Genomic DNA, 12,159 nt, shown 5'->3' with positions numbered 1-12,159 from the left:
CCAAAACTTTTTAGATTTATCTCTACATTTCTTAACATAAAACGAATCTAAATCATCTACTCTCTTAATCAGATCATCATATGGTTGACGGTTAATGTGTCCAAACCATCTAAGACACTTTCTCTTATTTTGTCCTTATCTACCACTTGCGCTACACCAACCCTTTGAGAGATACATTCATTTTGCATTTTGTCTCTAATTGCCAAGCCCCTCACCCTCCTAAGCATTGTCATCTTAGGAATACTCAAGACTAAGCAGCACTTTTCTATCACACGATAAACCCAATGCATTACTCCAATTCAACCATCCAACTTGAATTCTACTAATAATATCCCCATCATTTTGAACAATAGGCCCGAGATATCTAAAACATTCACTTCTTTTAATGATTTGATGATTTGATCACCATTGTTATAACTCTTGCCACTATATACAGTTATATCTACTCAAAAGAAGGCCATTGGACAAAATTTATGCATATTATGAAGGATAAAATTTCATGTATATACAGCCTTCAAATTCTGAATTAAAAAAAAGGCTTACCAAATGAAATTTATCATGATTTCATGTATATACAGCATTCAAATTCAAAATAATAATAATAATAATAATAATAATAATAATAATAATAATAATAATAATAATGACAATAAAATAAGACTATATATAGCGAATGAAGAACATCTCAGCTTTTTGAATGCTTTCTTATCCCAAAACTAAGGCAGATCTTCCTGTAAAGAAACAGCAGAGGATTCAGATTCAAATAAGGAAATGAAAACCAAAAAAGTGAAAACAATTTATAGATGGGAGGATAAAACCGTATTGCAAATCATATGGTTGGAATTGTAATTAATTTAATGATTAATTATAGGGCAGACAATTATGTTCCAAGCTGACATAAGCACTTGCATAAATACATACAAACATATGCATATTATATATAACTTTATAAATAAAAATATATTAAATCAAATACATGTAAATAATAGAAATATTCAAAAATTTTTGGGAGATTTACATGCATACCAGATTCTTATGGATTTGTGTGTTTGAGAAAAGGTGCATTTTACTTTAGAAAGCAAATAATAATGATATTACTGATATCATATCAAATGTTTGGTCATTATGAATGTAAATTTGAAAGTCCAGATGTTAGATATGTAAATTCATAAAAATCGTGTGGCATGTATGTAAATGGGCCCTTGTTACAAATATTGCCTCAAAAAGTTATGTATTTACAAAGCGAGCACCAATGCTAACTTTTTTTAACTGTCAGACTGATATACTTACACGTGTAACAATCAAATCATTGAGAATTCAAAAAAGTGAAAAATATAGAGTAGAGTGCCAAAATAGTTATAAACTCTTTACATTGAGCTGTTTTAGTCCAAGAGTTTATAGAAGTGCTAAAAGAGCCCCCGACCATTATAAAATTGAGTTTTGATTGTTCTTAATAGGGACTACTTCAGACCCAATTTAAAGAGTTTAGAAACTATTCTGACACTTCTATAACCTCTAAGACTTAAGCAGTCCCATGTAAATAGTCGGGGACTATTTTGGTACCTTGCTCCGTAATTCTCACTTTTTTGAATTAAAACTTACTAATTTGGGTTTTGTCACGACAGACCTTGCTACCACAACAACATGAGAAGGCTTTTATAGGGTGAGTCTGTTCATCAAAATCAATTCCATAATCCCGAGGCATCAAATTTAACAAAGAGAATTTTTGTCAGATTTACCACAAGTGACGCAAAGCACAAATCACACACACACAGACAAAGACAAATAGACAGACAGAAAAACAAAGACACACACACACACAATAAATCACCAAAGATAAAAATGTAATTCCATGGTGAAATCTGGCAGTCTGATACAGCTGATAGTAGTAAAACTATGCTTGAAATTAAGATACTAAGACTGGATCCAGGATAGCACAACAAAAGTGTTCAACATTAAGCCAAATGCATAGGAAAAGAACGTTTATATTTTTCAGTTTCAGCAAAAATCAGATCCATTTTTGCGATAGGTTTAAAGCAGTTTCAGATCAATATTTGATTGGGACCGAACCAAAATTTACTAAACCTTGATCAGCTCAAGACATTACTTGACCAAAAACATAATTGATTAACAAAAAATAGCTGAGAGAATTTTTCTTACCCAAGTTAGCTCCTCGAGAGCCTTCAACTTTTCTAACAGTAAAAAAAGCCAGCTGCCATGAGAAATACAAAAGATATGAAATTGTTTCAAATTAAAGAATGATGAGACACAACATATAACAAAATGTTTCAGTGACTAGTCTCATATCACATACATGATAGTAGTGGTGGTCTGGTGTTTCTATTTCAACTGGAACCTCCACAATATTAGCATCACCACATCTGAAATTAGCAAACCCAACACAAGGATAAAAATAACAAATTGGTGTTAAGAGGTAACTCGCAATGGAAACCAAAAGAAAATCACTACCGAGCACCAATGATTCATCGCAACCTGGTGTCTTATTGGAAAAAAAATTGAGTTCTTCATGTCAAAATCTATGAGTGTATGACATTTATTCATAGTAAGAAGATATATTGTGCAAGTACAAGAAGCTCAAATTGCCTTAGAAAAATGATTTATGGGTGTTTTTTAGTAAAATAAAAACTATGGTTTGTATTTCTATATAAATGGCTAGTAGTTTATAAATAATGTATTGTTGCTTTGAAAAAAATATTTTGTGCATCAGATGTATTTTTATATTTCATGCTCCTGATCACAAATTTTTCCACCAATATGAAGCCTTGATTGCATGAAGGGAGGGATGGTAGTGGATAATTACACTATAAAAAATTTTGAGTTATACTCTAATTATTCATGTGTGTCCCTTCACATAGTTATTTTACCAATTTTCAGCATATTTTGTATGATTTAATATATAATGAGCAAATACATTGATATAAATGAACCAATATATCATATGCAAGTTTGTTAGTTTAGTAACATGCTCTTTAACTATTCGATTAGTTTGATATAAGCTCTATAAAACAACTCATTATCAAGGATGTTTCAGCTCCACACTTCTATCTATTAATAAGTCCCTCTACAAAATAAATTTTATATTTCACTAATTTTAAAATAATTTTGAACAACAAGCACCACGAGGACTGAGAATATTTTACATTGATTGCAGCATCAATTAAATCTTATTAACTTAGCCAAAGGCGTGCTCAACTTCGTCTGTATCTCAATATTATTACCCAAACCTATTTGTACAAAATCCTCTAAAATCTTATATAGCTCAACTATTGCTAGATATATCTTTGTACATTACAATCTCATTGAAATTAGCACTACTATTCTTAATAATCTTTAAATTTTTGTAATTTGAAAACTTTTAATTAGGTCTATCATCAAGTCCATAACTAAAACAAGTACACTAAATAGATTCCATAGGCACACCAATAAAAATCCAAAAAAAAGGAAGATTTACCTCTGTGCTAGCTTATCCTTCATCTAATTCCTTAAGCAATGTAACATGCATCCTCATGCTTCTAGCCCTTTCAGCTGATACTAGTCAATTCCTCTAAGAAGAGAAAAAGCAAGGCAGGGAAGTTGATTGAGCGCTAGAAGTTGAATAGATTGAGAAAAAAAGCGAGGGGGTGAACGAGTGAAACAAGCAATGGAGTAGGAGAGATTAAACATAAAAATTGAGCGCTAGCAATCACCGAAAGAATGACCGTCAATGGGTTTGATCTCATAAATCGATACGTGCATAAAGGCGTCAATTTTCAAAAGCATGAGTATAGATGGGCTTGATTTTATACACCAAAACTTGCATGAAGGTGGTGTCATTTTTATATGATGCAATAATGACTGCCATCAAACATCCGGTTCTCAAAACATCTAAAAGCTCGGCCCAACATATTTTCATAGCAAGCAAACACTTCATAGGTGGAATGATGACATGGTGTATAAACAAGATTAATGCATATAAGATTGAAGATCATCACACAATGTGTGTGTGTGTAGAAGAGCGGAAAGTTTCAACAAAAGTTTCATATCCAACATAGTCTCCTGACTATTACTATATGATTTAAGCCCAAAGTATTTTGTTTCCTTAATTTATTTCATTGACCATGCAAAATGATCCAAAATGATCCCATAGGGACTAAATTGAGATCAATTTTGTATCACAATTTCCTTATAAGGGAATATTTTGAATTAATTTTGTAAAGTCAATTGACCAGCTTAGAAAATGTAATACTCTAGAACTAAAATTGGGAACAAACTAAAAAATTTGGTGATGCATTAGCATAAGAATTATAAAAATATTACCTCCAAAATCCTATCAGAAAACTTTAACAGAACAAAGAATGCAACAACACAACAATAACAACAAGTCTTTATTCCACAAAGTGGGGGTTAGCTACGTGAATCCTTTTTCTCCATTGTGTCTTGCTGAGTGTCATATTTTCATTTAAATCAAATAAATTAAGATCATTTTTTATACAACAAACTAAAGAATGCAAGTAAATATAAAATATCAAAGCAAACTTACCTATGATTGATAAATCTAGCAACATTTCCATAAAATGTTGCATCTAAACAAAGCGCTTTTTCATCTTTGATAACTTGCTCAGATCCCCAATCAGCATCTAGCAGAACAGGATAAGAATGCCTCATCTTGCCAGTTACAAAAAGCTCTGCATTTGTCAGAATTTCACCAACATATTCACATATGAAAGCTCCTTTAGGAAGTTCATCAAGGGCTCGAAGCCCCCATCCCCTTTCCTTCTGCAGTTCAAAACACCTGGTGAAAGAAACTCATAAAATCATAAGTTCTAAGATTCATCTCAAATCACACCATTAAAACATACACGATGAACTGACTATTTCATCAAGAAAAAAAAAGTTGCAAAACATAAAACCAACTTCTGCAAAAAAGGAGGAAAAATATGACCTGCAAATTCCTCGTTATTCCGTGTTGCACTATTCTATTTCCACAAATTCTACTGCATTCACACTTAGTCCAGAACTCCTTCACAAATTTTCTAATCAAATGTCCCTTGCATGGTTCTGGCATCATCCCATTTCTTATTCTCTCAATGGGACAATCTTCACAAAAATATAGGCGCTTCTTCACTTCGTCGAGACAATGGCATCTAGAAATTCCCTTTTCATAAGACCATCTGAAGTATAAGCATAATCTCCTCCAGTCTCTCTTGCACATGGACATGGAACATGTCCTGCCAAGCAATCACCATAACAAGCAGAGCAACAATCCTCATCTCCAATTCAAGCTAGCGATATATATACATATGCATTCTGACAAACAATATTTCTCGAAATATAGTGAAATGATGGCCGGTATCACTTGGCGGGAGCATTTGCTAAGTGAAAATTTTAAATTCTCTTCACCCCTACATATGTCAGCCTCACAAACTACAGCAGTCCTTGCACTAATAGAGGAATGTTGCGGCTGGGACACAACCAAACTAAGTGAACCATTTTTTATAGCTCCTGAACTTCTGGTTTCATCACTGTCTTTACCTCTCTCAGTTTGATTATTTGAGCGGACTTTGAGATTCAGATTCATTCCTTGAATCATATCCTGCAAACTAGCTCTTTTAGTGATTTGAGAGTGAAGGAACTATACATACAACATAAATCTAATCAAACACCAATCGTACAATATTTCCTTGTTCAGCAGAAGATTCAATGACATATTTCTTTCAGCAAAATCAAAAATGAAAAATTAGGCTCATGAATATTACATGACTTCAAATATTTATCCTCCACCACTTTGCAAAGAACCTCCATGCTTGGAATCTGGAAATTTGGGGGACAAAAGTGTTGGATCACATAAAATCACAAGCCTCACCTCCCCTGAAAATTTGGGGGCATTTTGATACAAACCACACAATTCTTATGTATTCACAGATCTAACACTAAACTCTTATATTTACATGCAAGCATTAAAGTTTTTAATATAAAATATATATTTTCAAGCATATATGTTTATAACATCAAAGTTTTATAAATATAAAAATAAATGTTTAGGTGTTATATATGTAAATAAATAAGAAGCCACCCAAATCATCATACCACTTAAAAAAAACTATCATTTTACCCCTTTTTTTTTTCAAAAGAAATACTTATTTTCAGATATGTAAATACATAGAAATTGAGTGATATATACTTAAAAATTGAATTATAAATGATTGATATGCTAATACATAGAAATTGTGTGGTAGATTTATAAATGCCCAACAAAAAAAAAAAGAAAAGAAAAGGGAGATTTACATACCCACCACTCAATTTTTAAATATAAACATATCAACCCCCCAAAATTTAATTTTTACATACATATTTCCAATTTATGCCTAAATTATAAGAATCAGGTGATCTATATGCAAAAAGAATAAACTTTGAGTAAGTAATATGTTAATACATAAAAATTTGGTGGTAGATATGTAAATGCCCCAGAAATAATAATAAAAAAATCCCTCAATTAGAGGGATGTTGGGAGGTTATTCAGAGGGTATAGAGGGGTTGTATCCGCGTTTTACCCCCTGTAACCTCCCCGTAAACTACCTGTAATATACAAATAAGTTTTGTGCTTCTGTAGTTCCGATAGGTACAGATAAGTTAAACGAAGGTTACAAGAAGGTATAATGGGGATATAACCCCTTGTACCCTCTCAATAACCTCCGATGTACTCAGCCCCAAATATTTTACCAATTAGAGAAGGAAGGTTGAAGAGCTCTGCAAAACTCGAACGCAAATTTTCAGAAAAAACCTTGCTCTCAGGGTCTGTTTGGGGTAGCTTGTGCGTTTCAGGATAAGCTGCTTATGCTGAAACGCGACCCGCGCGGCCGCAAGGGTTGACCCGCGGCCTGCGTTTAGTGTAAAAACCCTAAACACAATTTCAGAAAAGCTGATGAAACGCACAAATCAAACAGTACGGCGCAATTATAAGCTGCCCCAAAAAGATCCTTAAAATGTGCAGCAAAACGCCAAGCAGTTACAGGTATATATCGCGGGAATACGAACGGACTCTTTGAGATGTGTTTGCGGAATGATTTGCGTAAAATGGTCTGACGATCATCGCCGTTGCAGGGATCTCTTTGCTTTGGTAACGTTTCCCATGATGGACTTATAAACATTTCTCCTCAGAGATAGAGTACGCGTAAAAAAAAAAAAAAATTTAATACATACATTTCTATTTATATTTTGGGGATTCAAATGCATACATAACCCTTATCTATTTATTTATAGATCTATATCAAAATTTAGTCTTAATTAAATAATACTTAAAATTTTAATATCACATAAAAAAAAAAAAATAAGACAGTAATATTATATTTTCAACATTTACAGACATACCAACCAATTCGTATGTATTTACATATATAACAACTAAATTTAAGTGCTTGCATTTATACTAATAATATGTCATTATTTTAATTTTTTATTTAAAAATTTAGAAAGCACTAAAAATAGTCAAATTTAGTATATTAAATAAAAGGGTTAAATATTTTCATACACTTGGATGTTTATAGTCAAATTTAGTATCTCAATGGCGAAGTTTACCAAATTAAGATATTCAAATTTTGAACGAATAACTAATGATAAAAAAACATACAAATCATATAATGATTTTTTTAAACAAAAATCTTGGTCAAAATAATCAATTATCACTATCAAAAGTTGTAAATAGACTCTTATTCTTCATATGGATGATTTGAATTTGAAATTAGATTGAATTTGAAATTAGATTGAGTTTGGCAGCATGAAAAGCTCTAGAGCATTGATTGATCAACAACGTTGACGATGATTACCAACAACTATCATTATTCAACTATTGTCATTTGATTTCTGCCATTAAGCTATTAGAAACACTCAATTGTCAGCTCCCCATGATTGTCGTTGTATGGTTGCCATTTTTTAATTGTTATTGTCTGACCGCCATCATTTAATCATTATTGTCTAATTGTCATCATCCAACTATTATCACTTGACTGTCATTACTCTAATTGTTATCATATATCTACAATACTATTACAAATATAAGAGATCAAGTAAGCACGCCTAAATTTATAAATGAGAACTGTTATCGTCTGACTGTAATTTACTATAATTTGTCTTTTTATAATTATAATATTTGAAAAAAAATATTTTGATTCATCTATCAAAGGAGTAAATCTTCTTTAAAATTTGGTAAATGCTTTACGTTGAAATGGAGCTCTTTTAGTGCTTGTGAATTATACATTCAATTCATTTAATTTATTAGTACATATTTTTTATTTTTTTTAAATATTCTTTTATTTATACCATCTTCTTTATGATACTATACTAATTATTATGTTGAAAATGAATCTATAAATATTGATAGTAAAAGTGAACTTTTTAATTTATAATTTGAGATTCCCAAAAATAAATAACAAAATATATTTTAATTAAACATTAAAAGGCATAAAAAATAGAATATAATGAACATAAAATATGAGCATTTTAAGAATATTTAAAACATTTAAATATTATTTGTATTTTTAAAAATAACTTAGTTTTTTAAATAAAATGTAAATATATTTTTAAAGAAACTTAAATAAAAAAAATTATAAAAACAGAAAAAAATGATAAAGAATAAAATACCAAATTTTAAATTACTTACCACATACCGCTAACCGTCCAAAATAATAAAATAATAACAATAATAATAATAATAATAATAATTATGGACTTAGATACATATATAATTCTTAAATGATAATTATGCTCAATATCTAAAAAGTTTATATATATGTATATATATATATATATATAAATTGATTTGACTTAATTTGAATGAATCAAAGGCTTAACAACTAAAAAAGTTTCACTCCGCTCATTCATAACTCCGCTCCTATCATCAATCCCATCCGACGACTCCGACAGAGTAATCATTTCCTTCACCGACCACAAACGATGCTCCCTTCGCTTCATGCTCATCATCTCCCAGCCTATATTTATTCCCCCCCCCCTCACCTCTGCAAATCAAGCTCCCTAACTATGAGAAAATATTTCGTCCGTCGTCCATCGTTCGTCGTCTGCATCTGCAAAGGACGAATGGTCAGGCGACAGCTCGGAGTCGTCATTGGACGACCGGACACAATATTTTCTCTCCCAACAGGCGTCAACCAAACATCAAAGCCTTTAAGTTCGCTCCCCATGCTTCGGCGCAATGAATTTGTTCTTCAAGTACGTTTCTTTAAATTTTACATAAATGCTTAAAATTAAATTATAAATAAACACTAAAATTTTCAATTCATTTTAAGTTCTTTTGAAAATATTTCTATGAATTATTGATTTAAATCAAAGGTTCAATTATTTATATTTTATTTAAAACACTTATGAAAATGTTTTTGTATCTATTGTTTCATTTATTTTCACTTCTTAAAATATTTTGTCCGTCATCGTCATGGTTCGTAATGGTCAGGCGACAGCTCGAAATCGTCATTAGACGACCGGACACAATATTTTCTCTCCCAACAGGCGTCAACCAAACATCAAAGCCTTTAAGTTCGCTCCCCATGCTTCGGCGCAATGAATTTGTTCTTCAAGTACGTTTCTTTAAATTTTACATAAATGCTTAAAATTAAATTATAAATAAACACTAAAATTTTCAATTCATTCTAAGTTCTTTGGAAAATATTTCTATGAATTATTGATTTAAATCAACGGTTCAATTATTTATATTTTATTTAAAACACTTTATGAAAATATTTTTGTATCTATTGTTTCATTTATTTTCACTTCTTCTGCAGGTAAAAATTTAATTTAATTTGTAGTTTTAATAAATGAGTTATGAAGATTTCAAGTTCTCAGAGTATATTTGTAATTTTAACATTTTCACATATCTCAACATGTATGTGGGTTATTACACGTTCCTTTGCTGTTGGCAATTGATATATATCAGTTTGCAAGAATTTGCTTTTTATTGGATTTAAATGTGAAGAAGATTATTTCTGTTCGTTTTTCTCTTTTTTATTTTAGAAGGAGTTGTCAGTTTGTTGATCGTCATATACTTCCCTTATTCTAATAAATCTCCCTCCCGAATCAAATCAGCGATTCGAAGAGGAGAATAACCGAATAAAAATGGACATACGACAAAAAGATAAACAAGAGAAAAAATAAAACGTGAAGAGTCTACGTGAGATAAACCTCGCAAGGATATGTCGAGAATGTACGCCCAAACAAGATCGAGTGGATGCACCTTAAAACAATATCTGCTAAAGAAGTATCTACGCAGACTACTCATAACCAGAGAGTCAGGTGTATGTACCTGTTCTGGGGTTAAGAGCGCTTCCAGAGGAACGTGTTACTACTGGTTAATTACTTTTTGGGGGGATACCCAAGAATACTCTCTATAAAAGGAGCTTCGCTTATATTATTATAGACATGGGGTATATGCAATCAAAGAAAGGTTATTCAAGTGGGAACAATCCTGATGCTTCAAAGCTCACGCTAAGCCATCGGACAGAGAGTGAGTCTCTCACATCCTGAATGGGTTGCGGCTCATCAGCATACAGGGCCCACATAATGACCTAAATCATCTTGACGGGAATATCCCAACATGTCAAAGCACGTTCAGGCCATAAAGGTAGATGACAAATTGTCATATCCTAAATAGGTGACAGCTCATCAACATCAGACTGTCAAAATGATATCGATGAAGTCAAAGGAGCGATAAGACTCAAATGGGCTCAACAAAATGAAGGTAGAGTGATCCTAAAAGGTAGAGGTAACTGGGTCGGGTAGCACGAACTTGTCATCCATAGCTACTAGGACCCTAAGTCTACCTGGTCGTGAAGGTAGTCGACCCAACACGTCCTGAAATCCTCGGTCAGCAATTCGTTAATTGCGTGGATCTCGATAGCCCTAAGGTTAAAGGAAGAAATCTCTATCCTACGACTACAAACTAGAGCATCAAGAGGTGGGACTTATACCTGCCGAAATGACAATGATGCCTCAGAAAAGAAAAGAAAGTGAAGGTTTAGCTACAAAGCTGGAAACACTTCAAATAAAAGGACTTACATCTCGTCTGGGTCGGGGAGCCTTTTAACACCATAAGCACCCTAGAAAACCACGTATAAAAGAGTATGTTGGGCCAGTCAGGTTGAAGAAGCATTTGGGCTCTTCCTAGGGACATGCAAACATGCTGCAGTTATCTAGAACGGTTCTTAAGTATTGTGGAGGTTCTATTAATATATGTAGGAAAGTAAAATTGCAATTTTTAAATCTTGAATATTTTAATCCTAAATTTTAATTATCTTAAATATTTTATTTAGAATTTTGTAGAAAAATTTGAATTTAAGTCCTAAAGCGCCTATATTGCATCGTGATCCCAGACAAACCATAGAAAGAAACAAGGAAAACACATGCAGATGTGCAGACATGCAAACATGTAACAAAAAACAAAACAAACCAAATAAAATAATAAACACGTCAGTGTCGCCCAAAAAAGAAAAAAAAGTGGTTGGTCTCCGTGTATACTTGCACGGTCCTAATTCTTACATTAATGTAAAAATATAGAATTAAGATACAGGGCACGAGCATCTGCTTATGTTCTCCTCTACGTGGTTCCCACACTAATGCCTCGGAATCCATGCCCGTATCTTATTTCTGCTATAAGACTCTCCTACACTCTAAAAAGTACATATGAAAAGAAAAAGACTAAATCTTGCATGAAAACAAGTGTTAGGGAGAAAACTTTCATGCAAATAACGTATAATGAGCGTCTTAAAAGTGGGGATGTATATAACACCTGCAAGCAAAATAGTTATAAATCATCACATGCTCACCCCAATAACGTTACCTCTGTGTGTGCATATAAATAGGTGTGGCTCCTTGCAGAAAAATGTCCTAACACACTACCACACATATGCAATATAAAATCACACCAAAAGCACAATGCAAAAGAATGATACATGGCTAGGGCAACAAATTCAGTAAAGAACAATTGTCAGTCATTAAAAAAACTACCTAGCACCCTAAATCCTAGCATATCACATCATCTAACAAAAGGTGTGTTAACTTAGTATCTAAGTGCAGAGTAAGTTTTGGTATAGTATAACTTTGACGGGGTCGTCATACCAACTCCATCCTAAAAACCCAAAGGACCTAAAGGGTGTCGCG

General features: G+C 32.4%; 1 pseudogene; it reads right to left on the bottom strand.

The window, feature by feature from the left end:
• Window positions 1–1,591: 1,591 nt before the first annotated feature.
• Window positions 1,592–5,590, bottom strand: LOC110020383 (annotated as a pseudogene).
• Window positions 5,591–12,159: the final 6,569 nt, after the last annotated feature.

Source organism: Phalaenopsis equestris, unplaced genomic scaffold, assembly GCF_001263595.1.
Source record: "Phalaenopsis equestris unplaced genomic scaffold, ASM126359v1 Scaffold000095, whole genome shotgun sequence".
Classification (NCBI taxonomy): Eukaryota; Viridiplantae; Streptophyta; class Magnoliopsida; order Asparagales; family Orchidaceae; genus Phalaenopsis; species Phalaenopsis equestris.
The sequence above is the reverse complement of the archived record's forward strand: the minus strand, read 5'-3'. Positions and strand labels throughout refer to the sequence as shown.